This window comes from Sylvia atricapilla, chromosome 3 (assembly GCF_009819655.1).
Source record: "Sylvia atricapilla isolate bSylAtr1 chromosome 3, bSylAtr1.pri, whole genome shotgun sequence".
In the NCBI taxonomy this organism is placed as follows: domain Eukaryota; kingdom Metazoa; phylum Chordata; class Aves; order Passeriformes; family Sylviidae; genus Sylvia; species Sylvia atricapilla.
This window is the reverse complement of record NC_089142.1, coordinates 103,362,378-103,380,867: the sequence shown is the minus strand read 5'-3', so window position 1 is coordinate 103,380,867 and position 18,490 is coordinate 103,362,378. Positions and strand designations below refer to the sequence as shown.

General features: G+C 40.4%; 1 long non-coding RNA gene across 1 annotated transcript in view; it reads right to left on the bottom strand.

The window, feature by feature from the left end:
- LOC136358503 (uncharacterized) overlaps positions 1–10,453 on the bottom strand; it is a 71,681-nt gene extending 61,228 nt beyond the window's left edge. Inside the window, exon 1 of the long non-coding RNA XR_010743129.1 lies at positions 10,313–10,453. This is a non-coding gene — a long non-coding RNA (uncharacterized lncRNA). The remainder of the gene's footprint in view (positions 1–10,312) is intronic.
- Positions 10,454–18,490: the final 8,037 nt, after the last annotated feature.

Below are 18,490 nucleotides of genomic sequence, written 5' to 3'. Positions count from 1 at the left end.
ACAGCTCCCTCAGATTTCAGTCACTTTTCATTACTAGAGGGAGTTCCTTGCTGCTTTTATTCACAGAACTGTTTCCTGGTCATGAACCTTTATCATGATATAGATAATTTAATGCTGTTGGTCTCTGAAATCACCTATTAGGTGTTTATTTATGGAAAAAAAAGTGCTAGTTAACAAGTTCTATTTTCAGATATTAGCATCTATCTCATTAGCATTATACACCCTCAGCTCCCTCTTGGTGAGCACAGGGCACATCAAACTGCTGCCACAATGCCAGAGAAGTTGGAAGACCTCATTCTTCAGAGCTTCTCTATCACAATAAGTCCCCTCCTTGCTTTTGTCAGATGTTATGGGCAGGCTAGTGAAATTGTTTCCCCAGGACACTCACTTCTGTGGGCTGAGCATCAAAAATGGCTTGATTTGAGAGCTGGTCCTGCTTTCTCAGTTGATCAGAAATTCAGAACAATGCACGTTGCTCTAAAAACCTACTTCATGTTCCCTTTTACTCTTCAGAAATTGAATCCTCACTCCAGAAAGTCATTTCAATAGGAAGACTTCTGGTGCATGCCAAAGTCTGCACAGCGAACCCCACTGGGTATAAAGAACTGTGTGCATAAGGCCTCAGAATAAATGTTTCTTTATCAAATCCCCCCAAAGAAAGCAGACTACTCAAGTAATCTCTGCATCAAGAGATTTTCTGCAGGATTTTCTGCTTATCACTCCTTTTGCCTACCAGCCCAAGTGGTTTTAATCTCCCTTTTCTCCCTGTCACAGGACATAAATGTTTCCCCTGCAAGTTCTGAGACTTGAGTGTCACTCTGAGCTGCACAAAACAGATGCTGAACTGACAAGTTCACTGAAATTTCTACCAAATTTCTGTGAAATGCACCCATAAATAAAGTCTGTCAACACTTGCTGTTCTACACTGATTGCCAACATCTCACTGTTCTCAAAATACATACCTCCTACAGATACTTTTAGTTGCCTGGAGTACTAGATGTTTAAATAGAAGTTAAAAAAATACCGCTTCAAATGTGGATTGATGATCTTTACTCACTCTTAAAGAAGCAAAATCCATCAAACAGGTATGAAAGATCAAATCAAAAATCAGTTTCTATCCGTTTCCACTGCTGGGCCTCCATGGCCTTCAAACAGCCACCCATTCTGCCTCAAGTTATTTGTGACAGCTGCTTTATCATGCAGTTATGCACTCAGTAGTGCATTTCCAGGTTTTCTTAAATCCCAAGCAGAGAATGACTCTTCCATTATTTCTTGTTTCTGAATGCCTGAAAATCAGAAGCATTCAAAAACTAACTCAGGTTACATAAAAGCATGGCTCGAGCAAAATTCAAGCAGAATAGAAGGGGGGGTTTTGTGGGGGTTTTTTGTGGGTGTTGTTGTTGTTGTTTACAGTTTTTAAATATTTTTTTCCTTTAAAAGAGAATAAGAAATAGTTTTAAGGATCAGCAGCATTTATAAGCCAGCTGCCATGTTATAAAATAGGCAGGGAAAGCACACACACACCCCCAAACACCAGCTCATGTCCCAAACCAGGTATCAAATGTCCTGACACCGAGTTATCACTCAGGAGCAGTATTTCACTAAAGGGGAATAACTGCGGTGCAAGACTGCCTTTATCACTCATTCAATAGTACTTGTGTTACTAAACCTGAAGAACCCACCCGAGGTTTGTCATGAAGGAGACAAGCATCAAAATAGTCAAGAGTTTGCATTTTCTCTGTCTGTGGGCCCATCATACATAGTATAACCCACCCCCTTCCTGTTACCAAAGCTGTAAAGTCAAGTGCTTGCAAAATCATCTAAAACAGCAGGGAATTCTGCCTGCCAGCTTTTTAATTTAAAGTATTGCAGACTTTGAACTGGGCTCAGGCTATGCCTCTGTTGGCTGGACACTGACTATCAAACAGTCTGAGCAGCCACGTCACTATCTCATATAGACTCCTCAGCACAAGAGGAAAGACTTTTATACTACAGTCCCATGCTCTGAATTCAGCCACAAAAAAGGCTGAAGTTAAAAAACACAGTTCCAGTTCAGCAGGACAAATAGGTCCCCTTAGATTAGATTAACTGGTCTCACTTGACTGCCCCAATGTTACTTCTAAAGCCAAACTGAGCACCAGCACAAGCAAATGAAACTGGGCTACAGATTGTGCCATTCCCAATCCTTAACCAGAAGCTCGGAGGCCGAAATCCCATCTCCAGCAAGGGAGGCACAAATCTTTAAATTCAAATTCTTATCCTTCCACTCTTATCCTCCCATTTGATAAAGCCCAGAACATCATCACAGCCATCTTTTCAATGAAAGGGAACATTTATTTCAGACATGCAAAACCAGGCAATTTAATTATGACCCCTCTGATGAGACAGTTCCTAGATTTTCTATCAACATGTTCCCAAACCCATTCCCAGGGGAGCTCAGTGGTAACATGAAGAGCGTGACCGTTTATTTGGCTTAAGGAACACATTAATTTATCTGGCTTATAGAATTTAAACATCTGACGAATGACAGTGTGGTTGATTTTATTCATCAGCTAATTGCTTTGCCACCTGGAGCTGCAGCTTTATATATTCAGCTTATAAAAGATCTGAAAAGGATCTCAATTATTCTTTAATTTGTTCCTTGAATTTAAAGTAGGAAAATCTGGCTTAATCAAACATTGTCTCAATTCTATTGGGATATGTCTAGTTACCTTATAACAAGGTAAGCTTTCATTTAATCATATGATATGATAATTCCCCACTTTCAAGCCAAGTATCCTCTTAGTTACAATCAATTTTCCACTGAAAAAATAAACATTGTCTCTTTACTGAAATCCCTGTAGAGGAAAATAGTCCTTTTAAAGCAACTTGCTGTTAGTACAACCACCCTAGGAATTTTTGTGTTGGAATTCATTAAATCCCCTCATTTAGCCCTGACGGGTAAATTGTGATATCCTGATTTTTCAGAAACGACTCTTCACACACAGCATGGTTTTTGGCATAGTTGAAAAAGCCTGATAATGAGCATTTGGGCAGAATGGTGGGATAAGCAAAATCTGGGGGTTAGCTTTTCTTTTGCTGGATAAAACAATTTTGTGTAGCATCCTCTGAAAATTGACTGCCCAATAGTCCCTGTGCTTCTTTTGACAGCAAGTAACAAAGGGGTAAGAAGACACATCAAGCACAAAGTAGCTTTTCTCCAGAGCACAGTTAAAATTCTGTGTTCCCATAAGAAGATAGCACTGAAAATCATATAACTGGGTCAGAGCCCTGCACAGTCACAGAACATTTTCCACAACTGCACACTGTCCCAAAATAGGATGCATTCAGAGGCAAGAAGGGATAAACTGGCCCTGGTAGTGCTTCTACAAACATTGAGAACAACTCATGTTATAGCCAGAGCACTGAGGACCTGCAACACTGGGCCACAGAAAGGTCAGTTGATGCTGTTGAACACTTCAGTGACACAGACTTTGATTTTAGAAGGCTGAAAATGACTCTTATTTTTAGGATGTGTCTCTCTTTTAAACTGTTTTACACAGACCTATTTGATTGGTGAAATAAAGCAAACTTTTTCATGGAGAAGTCCCTCCTAGGGAAAGAAATTAAAACAAAGTACAGTTTACAAAAACACTTCTCTCTCAGAAAATTCTCTGGGAAAAGAATTTCAGAAAACTGAAACATTTTAGGCACGAAACCAGGGCTAGAGTCAGTGGCAATAGCAGTGCAGAAGGAGGAGTTGGAATAAGGAAAAAAAGCAGCTGACAAAGCCCCATCAGGGTGGTGGAATGGTTTGGCCAGGTAAACATGCTTAGGAAAGTTCTCTGACAAGGAAGACAACAACAAAGCAACCCAACAGAGAAAGCAAGTGCAGATCTACCTGATATATGATACCTATTTTGCATATTTGATAACATATGGCCCAGCTCCAGTTGCCTTTCATTTGCATAGGAAGCTCCTGATTTTGCATATCTGGATTTTCATAGTTCTTTAATGCACACTACTGGCATTAGCAATAGTGATTTTTAGTATTAAAATTAAACTATATATTAATTGCTTTCACCTCTTCCTTTTATTTTTAAATTTGTACTTAGATTTGAGCAGCTGGAGCATGCAACTGAGATGCACTAAGTGGGAGCAGACACTGGAGCAGACACTTGGAGGACAGGATTTACTTCTGCTGAAAGTAATTTCTGCAGAAATTCAGATTCTCACTCTCTGGAAGACTTTGCAAGCAGATGGAGATCTGCAGGACATGGCATGAATAAAAACACACACTTGGAATTCAAAGGCCATCAACTTGAGTAAATACTCTAGAAGAAACTTGGGATTTTTGTCACGAGACAAGTGTTTTTGTATCCAAATATTTTTCTCTGGATTCATGAGGCAGAGTGGAAGCATTCAGTGAAGGACCCTGGTATTTGGCAACACTTCCTCAAAATCTCCCTGGAGCTCTATTCTGTGGGAATGTCAACTTTGTTCTCCTCTAGCATCTGACACACATATGAGGTTGAAGCAACAGCTGACTCCTCAGCTGGCTTTGTTCAGTGAATTCGAGCAACATTTTTAGCACCAAAAAAGTCTTTTAATCAGGCTCATTACGGCTTCAAACAAAGCTGGGTCTTGGGTGCGCTGAAGCTACTGTGAATTCCCAGTCTGTTTGCTCAGAATTCTGAAAGAGGGGCATATTTCTAAAAGGAGGAAAAAAATATATTTCCAAGGCTAACACCCTGACATATTTTTTGCCTTACAAATATCAAACACCAAAATATGTTTCTTCAATGCAACCTGTGATTTATGTGTCATGCAATCCATAAACCAATCCATAAAATGGGAAAGTCTGAAGTCAAACAGGTGGAAAAGTCACAAGAAGAATTTAGATTTAGACAGTCTGCAAAAACTACATTTCAAGGCAATACCTGAACAATAAAAAAAAAAAAAAAAATGCAGTATGGGTATACTACCAGCTAAATATTCATTCATTCTTGCTTCCCACTGAACTTGCCTTTTCTGCCAAGCAGAGTAATGCAATGTGACCTACAAAGCATCACAGAGAACAGAAAGTGATAAGGTCTGCCCTGGCTTTTATACAGTGCCAGCATAAGAACAGAGAGGGCTTTTTTTAAGAGTTTTGTAGGAGTATAAAAGCACTATATCCAAGAGAATGGCTCCTGGCACCTATCAGAAATACCTACCAGATACTCACAAGTATAAAACACTATAAAGAACAGAAATGAAGTATCTCTGCTACCACTTTTAGATATCTACCAGTGCTCCCCCCAGCTGGAAAAGCTGCCAGGAGCCAATCCTGAGAGTCACATCTATGCCATGGGCATTCTTGTGTTTGCACATGCTCAGCAAATACAGATACCACATTTGGAAGCCCACTGTGCTCCTTTGGCCTGTTCCTATTCTCTGATTATGGAAATAGCAAAGGACAACAGTAGCCCAGTTAGGTTTTGGCTAACATCAGAGAGGCTGTGCTGGCCAGCAAGGAGCATGTACTTCATTCTCCCAAACATATGTCAGCAATCAAGTGGAGCACTCAATTAGAGCTATTCAGTGCTCTCCCAGCTTTTCAACAAATAATTTTTTTCTTTTCTTTAAAAAAATACCTACTCATGGAAAGCACATGCTTAATGGGCATTTGGGACAGCATTTCCCTTATTAAAAGAAATATATTATTTTCATCTTCTAGCTTGTGTTCCTCTTTTTTTTTTGCCTCCTTTTTCTCTTGCCTCCAACAACTAATAAAAGTACGTGAGTCCCACCCTCCCTAATTTTTAGAAACTGAAAAGCCTTGAAAGAGTTTCATTAAAGAAAAGGAAAAATAAATACATCAGGGGTGGGTGGAAGGGGTGGAGAATTAAAATCAAAATAACTTGCAGGACAGATCTTTTTCCCAAGTTTCCAAGCTCCAAGCACTGCCAGGGCGAGCAATACTTCCCAGGCTCAGATTAAACACCACTGCCAGTGGTGACCTCCTCTCCCAGTGCTCTGCTTGCCAGGGTGCAGCCAGCTCAGCCTCAGAGATCCTGGCAGCACTGGCAGGAGATGCTGGGAGCTGAAAGCCCATGGAGCTTGAGCATTTTTTTCTAAAAAATCACTCCATATAGTTCTCTGATTTGGTAGTTCTCTGATTGAACAAACTGTACTCTTAGGCACAGCTCTTAATTTTAGTTATAGCCCAATAATATCAATAGTATTACTGGCAGGGGTTATAATAAACTCATTGAACAACCTCATCACTTTCTGTTTAAGCTCAGAGTTCCTGTCTGTTCCGCTACTTCTCACACAGAAGACACGAAAAAAGATAAGGAGACAGGAAGAAAAAAAAGTAAATGGGAAGAAACATCCAAATTTTCTCTGACAACCTCCTACCACAGCACATACAGGCAGCTTTGCTACCAGCAGAGGCACATAACTTTAATTCCTTGCAGAGCAATCTCATTAAAATGGATATGTCCTGAATGAACACCACAGCCAGAATTTTACTCATGCATTGAGGTATACAGAGCTCAGCACCAGATTCAACTGGGCTGATCACAGGAATTTATAATTCTTTCAGCACCCCTCTTTTGATAGATATTATTATTTCAAGCTTAACAAACCTGTCTTTCACAAGAATTTAGTACCTTCCCACTCTTACAGAGGAATGGATTTATCCCTGAAGTAAAGCAGCACAGGGGAAAAAAAAATATCAAAAGGAGTTATTTCCAGTAGAGGAACACAGTTCAATGAATTCAAAAAAACTCTTGAAAGAGCAAATGTTTATTTTATGTCTACCTTGCTGTGGATCTTTGTCAGAAACCTTGTTACCCCTTGACAAGGTAAGGCTGAAGACTTGAGAGGGTACATAATCTAAAAAATGGCTGGAGACTTTGGAGGGAACATAACCTAAAAAATGACCTGTATCCTGGAGAGAAGAATCCAAGAAAGACTAATAAGACCATCTCAGCAAAAGCCATAGAAAGCAGAGAGTTGGAAAGGCAATGTTAGTGCATGCACACAAGTCAAGCCAGGATTTTGTGGCAGACAATATCCCAGCAGAGAGCACAAGATTCAGAATCCCCACGCTATAAAGCTCAGATCCAGGATCATTACATTCATTTGTGGGTCTGATGTTATGAGGATAGTTATTAATTAAGAGGAACAGAGAAGTGGTCACAGGACAAAGGAGTTAAAATAATGAGAGTAGAACCTGCGCAACCTACAAATGGGCAAAATGGATAAAAACTAATCCATGCCTGATTTATTCTCAGCAACAAACTGCATTTTAAAGAGAGCTGAAATGAGGCAAATCCTACCCTAAGATAAAATGTAAAAAGAGCTTTTGTTTTAGTTGTTGGGTGCTTGCAGTATAAGCCAAGGAAAGTAATAGTTGTGACCAGCTCTCAGACAATAACCTCAAAGACAGGATACTGCCACATGCTGGAAGCATTCAAATAGCTCCTGGTACATAAAGTGATTTGAAGTCCAAGAGCATCTCTCCTCTGGGGTAATTCCATCTCTCCCGTTGGCTACATTCCATTTTGCAAGCACTGCTTGAATATTCAGAGATAAAAATAAAATTAAATATAAATATATTTTTAAAATAAAATACAAATATATTTTGAAAATAGAAATAAATTAAAAATACAAAATAAAAATACAAAATAAAAATACAAAATAAAAATACAAAATAAAAATACAAAATAAAAATACAAAATAAAAATACAAAATAAAAATACAAAATAAAAATACAAAATAAAAATACAAAATAAAAATACAAAATAAAAATACAAAATAAAAATACCAGCAATTAGAGAAGGTAATGGAATGGTTGGGTACTTGGTTTCATCTTTTTTTCAGTCCTCTCAGAGGATGCATCTCAATAAAAGAATTCCAACTCCTTTCCACTGTGATCTAACCTCACTTGGATTTCATCCCACAAACATGGGAAACTAAGCTATCATTTCAGCAGTCCACACAAGCCTAATCTTGCAAGACAGAGCTCCCTGAGATCCATCTTGCCCTAACTCTACTCAGACTAGTACCCACACTGTATTTAACCTTGCTTTGTTTGCTATCACTGCAATCCCCTCCCAAATAGTCAGATTAAAATACTTCCAGGCACGAGATTAGTCAATTGTGGAGTTCTCTCTCATGGTAAGCAACAAGAGTCATACAGCTTCAGGGCTTTAATACAAGACTGGAAAGAAAAAATAGGGAAAAATCTCATCTCTTGGGGAAGGTAAGCATGTCAGACAGGCCCCAAATACACTGCTGAAAATGATTGCTGCACTTCTATAACATTAACATTTAATTTCACACAGGCCCTCTGTTGTGGATCTACTCTTCAAACTATCTGTGGATTAAGTTAGGATGAAAACCATTATTTCATCTTAATCACTGTATACATGGAAACCATTAAGACAAATGTCATGTTTCAGCCCTTTCCTTAATCTCTACAGGTTGTAACCAAAGCCAAAGAGCTTAATTTCCCTCCAGCACATGGGGGTAAAGAAAAAAAAAAAAAAAAAAAGAAAAAACACCCAAAACAAAACTAAGGTGGTCACATTTAACTTAATGGAATTGTACCCATATAAAACTGGTAAAAATAAACTGAGCCCTGAATCAGATTTTCAAGCTTAAACAGACTAGCAAAGAGCTCATGCAAATCACAGCCCATGGAATGTATGCAATAGCTGCCTCATCAAACCAGGATGCTGTGTAGAGATAACATGACACTACAACCATGTACTCGGTTACAACAATATAGGCAGCACTGTAATTACAATAATGACCTCCCAGAGCTATTGTGTCTTTAATTAAGCCTTTAAGAGTAGGCATTTGCCACTTAATCCTAACTCACTGTAACTACTGCAGCATATCATCTACATTTTCACAAAGAATTACTGTGTCATATTTCTGTCAGGAAGATGAAAGGGAATATTTTAGCTCAAGTGGCATTTACAGAATGAAACCTTATGAAATAAGTGGCCCATAGATGTCCTTTTAACAGCACTTCAGACCAAGTAAATGCTTCTGTTCTCTTTCTTTCTTTCTTTCTCCTACTACTCTGCTCCTTCCCAGAGTGAACTGGGAGAAAGCAGAGGCAGGAGAGGCTACCCAGAGCCAATATCACACCTGATTACATGGATGATAAAGCTGTGACAACAGATTTTAACCAGAATACAGCGTGCAGCAGCAATGCCACAAACTTACAGTTACTCCAGCTTCATTTAACTCTTTATCACTCATGAAAAACAAACCAGCAAATAGTTCTCGCTGCTGATGGCCCACCAACTCTGTTTCTGCTTTCTTTGATTGGGAAAGATTTCCTGAGATCCCTTTTCTATCCAAAAGTATTCTCAGCTAAAGTAATATACAGTGCAAAGGGGCATCTTTATGTTATTTTCAACACCATTAACAAAACGTTAGGGGGTATTTTTCTTTTTAATAATGGCTCTAATAATGAGGGATTCTTTCCAAAATCATGGATGTGAGTATGCAGAAGGGTTTGAAGGGTTTCTGTCTGTGGTCTGAATGGCAGCACTGTTGACTCAGACACGGGGACACTGAGCAGCTCTGTCGGTTCTACTTGACTTTAACAGACTCAAAGGCACCAGAGATGAGAACAATTTTCTGCTTGTTTATTTGAGGGATTCTTATTCTAACTATGGAAACCTGACTCAGTCCAATCTACACATCTTTTCAGTGTCTTCTTTGATATGAGTATTTTCACCCCACTGCACTATTTGCTTCCATCAACTCAAATGTCTGATGAATGAGAAGTCTGATGAATGAGAAGAATTAAATCAAAAACTATGGAAGTAGTAGAAGAAGTTAAAAGTGATCATTAGCCCCTCATATATTTCTGTATCACCAAAAAATACTTTCAATGCTGCCTTGCCATTGTACACCAGAGAAGAAACAAAACCATTATTTTAAATTTTCTCCACAAACAGGGCAGGGTCTTTTAATCAACAGTCAGCACCAGTTTAAATCAAGCACTCTGATAACTGTAGCCTTTCCAAAAGTATCCACATCCCAGTATCCTACCAGACCTGGACATTTTCTCTGAGCCTTCTAGTCTTTCTCCAATAAAGTACATTAAGTTAATTCCCTAGATGGCCTATAAAATACTGAAAACAAAGCATTGTTCATATTAATATACTAGCTGAATGACATATTAAAAAAAAAAACTTTTTTACCTCCAGAAACATTAATTTCTCTTCCACAAAATCCTATTTTGTTATTGTCTTCCAGACCTTTGTCATGCTTGTTCTACCTTTTTACAAAATCTTTCACAAGCCTGAAAAATACTCACTGTTCACATCACAGGATAGATGTCAACTGCTGCCTGAAGTTTCTTTCTTTCTCCTTTCCTACCTTTTACTGGAGTGTTAAAATCTTATTACCTTCCCAAGCTGATCTCGATAATAATCCACAATGGATTACTAGAGCATGAGAGAAACTGATGCTGAGTGGCTCTTTCCTGCCACTTCAGGTGTAAGTAATCCAACTAAGTCAGGTACACAGGTGCACCCTCTTCACAAACCCTAATCTCCTGCCCCCACACCATGTGAGTCTAGGGAAGTAATCAAGGCTGACTTGATTACTGACTGCTAAAAACCTGAACAAAATTACTTTGCATTATAGCACTCAGTGCTTTATTCATATTACAACCCAAATTTTTGCACACACACACATGTGGAAAGGCTTACTGGTAAATGCCTGTTGGCATGGGCAAACTACCTGTAGAAAAATAGGTGTTTGAATGGCTAAAGGTGTTTGAAATGGCGTGGTTCTTTTCTGATACTTGAGCAGTAACTGGTGTATCAGGTACACAAATGCAATCTCTTCTCTTCATAAGGAAGTAATTCAAGCTGTTCTAAGGCATTCAGAAAGATCTACAAGAGTGGCCTATAGCCAGCATTGTCTGGTGGAGAATTATTCAAAAATGTTTATGGAGAAGTGGCTTCCTACTAGCAATAACAAAGATCTTTTATTTTGTGACTGGATTGAGGATGGGAAGGGAAATGACAATACCTTTTTAATTCTTTGGCATCTAACCAAATATCAAAATAAAACTTCCTGTATTTCTGCTCACTACAAGATTTTGTAGTACTCTAAAACTATTCAGCTTCATTTTTTGATTAACTCCTTCTTCTGGGCAGATAATTTTGAAATTAAAACACTTCAAAACATCCAAAAGCTCGAAAGAAAAATAGTCTGCATTTCTCGAAAAGAAAGACATCACTTCAACATTTCAGAGTGTTTCTCTTTGTGTTTCTGCTTTTAAAGAATGATCCACCACCCCGTGAGGACACAGCAATGTGACAGACACATCTTAAATTACTTCCCTAAGGTGAGAGAAAGGAGATTCAGCCCTAATGAACCAGCCCTCTTGCCAACACTTTTGCATATCACCCTTAACCAGACCCTTCTCTCCAGGCTTGATGTGAAAAGGTCACTGGCCTTTTATCTGGAGAAGATAGACCCTGCAAAGTCCAACCATCTCTTCATTTCATTTGACACCAAAGCAACAACCTCTGCTTGGCTGCTACAAGGCAGGCACCTCCAAATGCCTGATCACATTTCCTTCTGCTGCTGCTGCTTGACAGGCTCACGGTGTGAAGGATGTGTTAGAGCTCATTCCATTTGGAGAAGAAGGTCTCTGACTGATGAAATTGTATCTCTCCCTCTCTTTAGAAAAGGTACTGAGTAATTGGAAGTTCCTTGTGACAATTAGAAGCGCATCCCCAAACTTGTCATAGATTTCTGCAAGCTTTGGATCGAGCACATTTATACCAAATGAGACTGTTTGGGTTTGATTTCTTGAAGGTGTTTAGGCTGAGTCTGCAAATGTTAAAACAGGTTCAGGCAGCAGTGCAATGTGACTGATATGCTCTCATATTTGCACCCTTAAGCAGCATGGATTTCCTTCCCCAGACACAGACAATTACCCCCCCCCTTTCAGAACTTCTTTACAAAATATAATAATATTTTATTAATAAAATTCTCATTTCCATGCAGGATAGATCTTTTTTTTTTTAACACCACTGGACTGAATAAATCCTTCAGATACTATTTCTGATCAAGCTCTGAGACAGTTTATTTGAAAGTCATCCCTGGGTTGTGAGAAGGGTATCTTTGCAAAGATGTCTGAAATTCTATTTTCTCATTGCAAATAAACTTATCACAACAAATAATCTTATATTCCCTAGAGACATAAAGATTTGATGATTTTTTTTGGTTGTTTTTAAAGATCTTTTTCCTACTATTTAGGGGAAAATATCACCAGAAATTCAGTTGGCCAAACCTTTCTGACCACAGAAGCAACTAGCTCCTAAAGACAAAATGAAAGCAAAAGCTCCAATTAAGCATATGACTAGCAGCAGGAAATTACCAGGACTATTCAAGTCCAAACTCAACATCAAGCTCAAGCCATCATGGATGGGTAGGGGTGGATTTTTGCTGAAGAGAACCCAAAACCTGTGCCTTGTGAAAGCTGTGCAGCTCACCAGGGACAGCAGAAAAGGTGGGGAATGGTTCCCCGCCCCCAGCATTCAGTGGCACACGTTGTTACACACAGAACTGCTCTTGTTGAGCTTGCAGTGAGCCAACTGGAAAGCAGACAGAAGCAGGTACACTGATATTACACCAGAACATATTGTCACTGCCAGAGCCAACGTACCGTCACCGAAGCTGCCAATTATCCCCAAGTCACTGATACGTTATTTTTTTTTAATCCCAGGGAACAATCTTTTGCTGGAGGCTTTTTCACACCCATGACTGAAGTATCCCTGGTGGCGTGTTGGCTAATTAAGAGCAAAATCCATCTCTTGATGAAATAACACTGCCACTGAAAGAGATTTCTACAGTTGGAAAAGATAATGTTTAATCAGGCTAGGAGGAGCAGCATCCTAACACTTGCACTACGCATAGGAAAGAGGTCTAGAGCTAGCAATTAACAATGATGAAAAGGACAGTGATTTAAAGCATATTGCCATGACATTTTTATCAAAGTAAATGAGTTTGCTAGGCCCAGCGGCTGCATATGCTTATTGTCATTTAATGTTTGGATAGCAACACATCAGGCACCGAGTATCAGGAGGTGCCGAATTTAATAAGTCATTTTGACACTGGCGTGAAACGAACAAATCAGCATTCTGAGGAATGTGTTCACACTCTGAGCAGACAGGCAGACATCCTAAGCATGTGAGGTGACACCAATCAACAAAAAAAAAAACGGGAGGTGAGAAAGAAAGGGAGTGAGAGATGAAAGCCAGGAGAAGAAACAGGCAGCGATACTCGGATGAAAAACTACTTTTGTCCTGTCTGCTGGTTAGCCTGGTTGGTGTCAACAAGGCAAAATTTCTTTTCACTGAGGCCGAGAGATACACTACATAAATCTCATGTATTATTTAAGCCCTACATGGATTATCTCAAATGAACTAAAATTAATGTCACGGAAATCTTTCAGGACTTTTCATTGCTTTAGCGGCAATGCAAAATTCCTGCCACGTGCACGGTTAATCAGAGCTTGTTTTTTAGCACAACAAGGCTGCCTCTGCACATGTACCTTGAGAGCCTCCCAGACACTTTCTCCCCAAAGCCCAGAGGAGTTGTGCCTGTGTGAGCAAACTAAGGCTCTGGCTTTTCATGACTTTCAAAGCCCTGGCAGCAGGTTTGATCCCGGCTCCTCCGCCCTCTGCAGATTGGCTGCTGGCTCGGTCCCTCGCCTTCCAACCCTATTTATATTCTCTTTACCTCGGGGTATGTCTGTAGTGCAGAGGTTCCTGAGTTAGCTACAGAACTCCCCAGCTCAGGTGCTGCTGAAGATGTGGTTGTGTGGAGCTCAGTGCAGAATAATTTACCCCCACTGTCCCTAATTCATTTAAAATTACTTTGACTACGCCTACCTGACAGACTCACTCCCCACCAACCCTGTCCCTGTCCCCACCTCTTCACTTCCAAAGACTCAATATTTCATCACCAGCCTTTTCCATTGGGCTTGTCTACTTCTAAATTAAGATTCAAAACCTAAAAGAATTGTTGGTACAAATTCAACGATCCATTTGCAATTTGAGATTTATCTCAAACACGGCTCCTTTTCAGCCAGTTCTGAATGCCTAAAAATAGACATAAAAAAAGTCTTGGAAGACAAATGTCATCTCCTTGTCATGCAGAGCATCAGAAAATACATTAGGATATGATAAAACAAGTGTTATAATTAAGAAAAATGAGGCATTAAGGAATATAACCTGGAGTAGGAGCAGCATTAAGGAGATGTGGTAGAAAGAGAAGAAAGGAGAGAGATTAAAGCATCCTATTCATGTTCTGTCAATTTCCAATCCATATAAGTGAGAATAAATCTACTTTCCTCACATATACTGTTTAGACTTACTTCCCTATTTGGACTTGTGCTCTTACTCACAAAAGATAAAAAGTTGGAGTTGACTGTCAGGTAAATACATCAACAAAGCCAGAAAGGAAAAATAAGATATCATTGATACTGGAACCAAGTAATTCTATCAACCTGTGTAACCCACATTTGATGGGATATCCTCTAAAGAATAAGGACAGTTGCTATTTTTCTGGGCTGATGGGAGGTCTCATGAGAATAGTGCTGGCTTTACAGCATCAAGTCAAAAACAGGCTGAGGTGATCTCTTTACTTCTTAGAGGAACTCCCTATCCACAGACACTGCTGCACCTAACCCAGCCACAGATTACCTCAAAAAGCTGCTGGTTATCCAGCTTTTATCCCTTCCCAACAAACAGTGAACAGAACAAACCATCTTCAGTGCTGAAGCAGAAGATAAACATTTCAGCCATGAACCTCCTGCAAGAGACGGTGTTCCCTGCCCTAGGGGGACACAGGGCACAGCACTTCCCATTTTACACACCCAAATTACACATAAGTGGGGCACAGGCTGGGAGGCATTTCACAGGCCTGAGGGTTTGGAATTCACCAGGATCTCTCCGGCAGCACGTGACGACTCTGGGTTAATAAAGTTAAAAGTGTGTTATATTGCTTGTTAAACTTTTCAATAAGGACTGAAATAAGAGCAAGAGGGGCTCTGGGACCACAAAAATCCTAGTAACAGGAAGAACTGTATACAATGCTGGACAGGGAGCAAGGAACATGCAGCTGTGAAAGACCAGGGGAGCAGGATTATTGAACACACAAGTCTTGCAAGTATATTTGAGCCATCCAGAAGACAGAGGGGAGCACTGGTGCTCAGCCAGGTATGAGAATCTTCTCATGGCCCAGAACACATCCCCCTCTTAGGATTTAGTTGGCTAAGCAAACTGTTCAGCTGGCTGAGTTCAAGATCACCTCTGTCACTGATAAGAGCTGCTGTGAAGAAAGCCAGGAGCAAGGACCTGCCCCTCATTTCCCTTGGGAACCATTTTTAAGCTGAAGCTTTACCACAGGTCCCCACTGTGGTAAACTGCCAGGGAGCAGTGAGGGCAGGGGGCTCTGCAAGGCACAAAAGGCTGGGAACAAAGTGGGTTAATAAAGAAGATTCCAGCACTGACCTCACCAACACAGAGATGGGGGCAGAAATTGGCAGGTCCAGGTCAAAATGAGGGCAAGGGGCAGTGATCAGCCAGACACAGTCCAGTGATCACACAGCAAATCTGCAGTGCTGGGGCACATCTGATGCCAAGGAATGCCAGACATTCCTTGGGTCTGGCTCAGAGCTGTGTCAGTATGAGACCACTACAGATGCTGCAAGGCTGTGATGGAGCAGGGCAAGGGCCAGCAGTAAAAGCTCAGGAAAGGAGGGGCAGGCCATCATTTGCAGCTTTCTTCACAAGAGCTCTTATCAGTGAAGGAGCTGACCTTGGACTGTGCCAGCTAAACTCTAACCTAGCCACATGATCTCCCACGAGAGTCCTGTGGCCAGGTCTGACAGCTTTGGTGGCTCAGGCCCTGCATCAGTTGTCTCTCAGGAAAAAAAAACAAGATAGAAAGGAGGGAGTTATGGACCAACCTGCCTGCTCCACTACTACTCAGTGTAAACTCTAGCAAGACTGAGGCAAAAGAAAAGAAAAATTGCTGAAGGCAAGACCAATGTCTGTTACAGGTAAGTTTAAAGGTCACATATCAGCTGAGGAAACTGAGTTCTCAAACCTCTGAAATGTAGTCTCTTCTCTGTGACCACAGGTTGCAAATATATTCTAATTTTCTTCAGGTTCAGAAGCCAGCTCATCTACATCCTAAGTCACTGCAGGAAGAAGAGCTAGAGCAAAAGGCAGAGAGAAGGCTTCTAAGACCTACATATCCTCCATTCTTGTTTAACTTTAGAGGGCAGGGAGAGAATTGACTATGAATCCCTCAGTCTGTTCTTTCATCTTTCATGCGGAAGGTATATCCAAACACAGACCGACACCACACCTGTCTTCAGGAGACAGCAGTTTGCACAGTCCAATTTAAAATTACTTGCATCCCCTGGAATGTGTAAAAGGTGCAATAAAACTTTTACTATCTGAAACTATAATAGACTTTTCCCTCTTGGTTTTTTTCTTCCCACACTCTCTCCTTACACCTCGCAGTTCAACGTGTGGGCAGCAGAGCATTTTGCCACACAGTCACCACACTGCAAATTAATATTAGCCAGCAAAATCATACCAGCCCAAGATGAAAAGATGCCTTGGAATTCTTCCTATTTAGCTCATATATTTTCCTTCCATTTATTTATGCTGGCACTAACTCCATGCCCAAGAGGGCAGTGCAGCTCTGGCAGTCTGATGGGAAGCTTCTTGGTTATCTGCCAGACAGAGCAGGAACACCACACAGAGCCCTCATGGCCCTGCAGAAGAGTTTTTTCCTCACTGTTCTCTGAGCTGATGCTGCTGAGCTTTAAATTCAACACTGTCCCTATGCCTGCATCACCAGAGCTGCATTTAGGTCATGCTGGGAGTAAATGCTTCAAAAGAGACTTATGACAGTTTAAGCAGGCACCTTCCACTTGGAAAGGAACACAGATCTATCCCTTTGCTTCCAGATTAAAAGAAATAGAAGTGATACCAGAAACACTTTCCAAAAGACTCGTGGAGTCTGCAAACGCCTCTACTTTTGTTCTGCGTGCAGTAGCCCATTTCGTGCCTCCGTTTTGAAACCCTGGCTCTTCTCTACTCCTACATGGTTTGTTGTTATGTTGCCTCATTCCAGTCGTGTTGCACCTGCTAAGTAAGCTCTAAATCAGGGACACCACCCAGAGAGTTCAAGCTAAATAGGAACAGGAGAACTGGGCCTCAAGGGAGATTTACCCTCTGCATCTTCAAGCCCAAACAGCTCTGTCTTGTCATTCTTTCAATTTGAGGTGGAGAAACCAGAATATTAAAGCACATCAGGAGATGCCCAAGCGTGTCTGATATTTTTGCCTTATTTTTCCCCTTGGCCTACCATTAAAAAAAAAATCAATAACAGTTTCTCTGTGATTGGAAAAAAAAAATCTTATGTGATCCAAATGTTGAAACCAGTGACAAGTGAGCCATGTCAGGGAGTTTGTTTTACTTAAACAGGTACCACAGGTGGAACAGAGAATGGCTTCCACTTTTAAAAAGAATGATTCAAAATCAGCAGCAAAGCCACTGAATTATGAAGCCCAAATATATAATTCTTTGCATGTATCAGGTATTATATCATAAAGAGCAAGTAAAAAAAGTGGCAGACAGACAACCTTATGGTCTCCTGTTCATTTTCCAATCAAATTAGAATGAAAGCTGCTTGGTTTCTGTCCCAGGCTTGCAGTTTTTGGAGTCCCAAACTGGAGTCTGGCCATATATGACCCAACAAGGTTTGGCCCATTTCTGAGGAACAATAGATTCAAGAGGTGTGAGCTGGTAAACCTCTTTCATGCTACTGCTACAAGCAACCTGTAGGTATTAGTTAAGACTTCTATAAGGACACTGCCAAGATAAGAAAGGTCAGTTTAGAAGCATCTACAGGTTGAGTCTAAAAACAAAAAAAATCTTCAGTGCTCCCAAATCCCAAAGCAAGCAGCTGCTGGCTGAGGGGACAGGACTGTCGTCAGCTGCTACCCTGACCTCCACAGACAATTTTGCTGCTCTGACATTAGCTGAGGAACTACATCACCCAGCAGAGAGATGATGGAAGAACAGAGCTCACCAAGAAATGGAAATTAGGTGATGGAACTGCCACTATCACAAAAGTCATGAAAAATGAAAAGCAAAAGGATAACACAGTCTAAGTAATAATAAAAAAAGGCCTTTGTTTTGTCTTGCTCTAGGTCTTCACTAACAAAAATAACTTCGTTTTCTAGAGACCATACCCAGGCATTGCCAATGTACAGCTTTTTGCAGTATCCATTTGAGGTAAGAATGCACCACTTCTTCCTACTGAAATAGACTGGGACCTGCCCTGCATCCTTGAATTTTTCTGTTGGTTTAACTTTGCTCTTTCATTTAAAATATCTTTGTTTTCACGGATATTGCATGCTGGCTGAGGAAGCTATATGATGGGAAAT